The 1,126-nt window shown below is 40.9% G+C and overlaps 1 protein-coding gene across 1 annotated transcript in view; it reads left to right on the top strand.

Annotated features, from left to right (window-relative positions):
• The first annotated feature begins 461 nt into the window (after nt 1-461).
• LOC107554921 (serine/threonine-protein kinase LATS1-like) overlaps nt 462-1,126 on the top strand; it is a 20,808-nt gene continuing 20,143 nt past the window's right edge. Inside the window, exon 1 of the mRNA XM_016237580.1 lies at nt 462-636. The gene's annotated coding sequence lies outside the window, so the exon portion shown is untranslated. The remainder of the gene's footprint in view (nt 637-1,126) is intronic.

Consider the following 1,126-nt stretch of genomic DNA (forward strand, 5'->3'; position numbering starts at 1 on the left):
ACACACACACACACACATTTATACTGTACAAACTGTGTTTTCTATCCCCTTACCCTAACTCTGCATCTCACACAAAACTTGCATTTTTAGTTTTAAAAAATATATATAATTTATAACCTTGTTTCCTCTTGGGGACCAAAATAATAGTAATAATAATAAAACGGCACTGTTTACTGAGAATGAACATAGATGAGGGGCTCTGGGACGCAGCATAAATTCAATGCCACCTGTTGCAAAAAGTGTGTTGTTTATCATTTAAAATACACATTTTTCGTAGTAAACCCCAAATAGCCTATAGCTTACTCTAAAATGACTATGTTATGCAAACCTCACACGAACCATGGTAAATGTATTATGTAACAAACTGTGTCCGCACACAACAGCAGCTGACGCATGTCTTCCACTGATCTGCACGCACACAGAAGGGCCTCTGGGGGAGGGGCTTTCACAACATCCGGGCTTTTGTGACGCGCATGACAGCCGTTGTTAAACTCAGACGACAGTAAATACCAAAGAAGCAGACGGTCCGTCAGCAAATACATGCATCTGTCAGACACAGCAGAGGAGGTGTTCGCGGTTTAACAGCTCGCAGGGGGCTATACGTGCCCAAACACGATGTCTCACCAACATTAAATGGTAAGTGAATGTAATTGGTTTTTAAACGGTGTGTGGTAGCTCTATGCTATCGCCTCAGCTGTAGGCCTCGGTCACCTGTTCTACCGATTCAGAAATGATTTATCCGCTTTCAAATGTTTATTATGCAGTAGGAATAACGTTTGAAGTTTGTAAGGGCTTTATGTGGCAATACTTCTGCACTCTTCAGCAGTTTATCTGAGTTAGCAGCGCCTGAATCAATTGGACACTACGACCGTGTTTCAAAACCTATAGAGATGCCTACCTAGACAACGCTTGGTCATCGTAGGCACATTACCTGTTAGGCGTTTCTCGCCGTGAATGATGCTGTCTAGGTAAGTTAGGCAGAACTTAGATTAGAGAAAAATGAATAGGCTATAACGTATTTATCACTGCCATAGCTTACTATGATCTTAAAGGGGTCATATGATGCTGCTAAAAAGATAATTATTTTGTGTATTTGGTGTAATGAAATGTTTATGCGGTTTAAGGT

This window comes from Sinocyclocheilus grahami, unplaced genomic scaffold, assembly GCF_001515645.1.
Source record: "Sinocyclocheilus grahami isolate Dianchi unplaced genomic scaffold, SAMN03320097.WGS_v1.1 scaffold519.1, whole genome shotgun sequence".
Classification (NCBI taxonomy): Eukaryota; Metazoa; Chordata; class Actinopteri; order Cypriniformes; family Cyprinidae; genus Sinocyclocheilus; species Sinocyclocheilus grahami.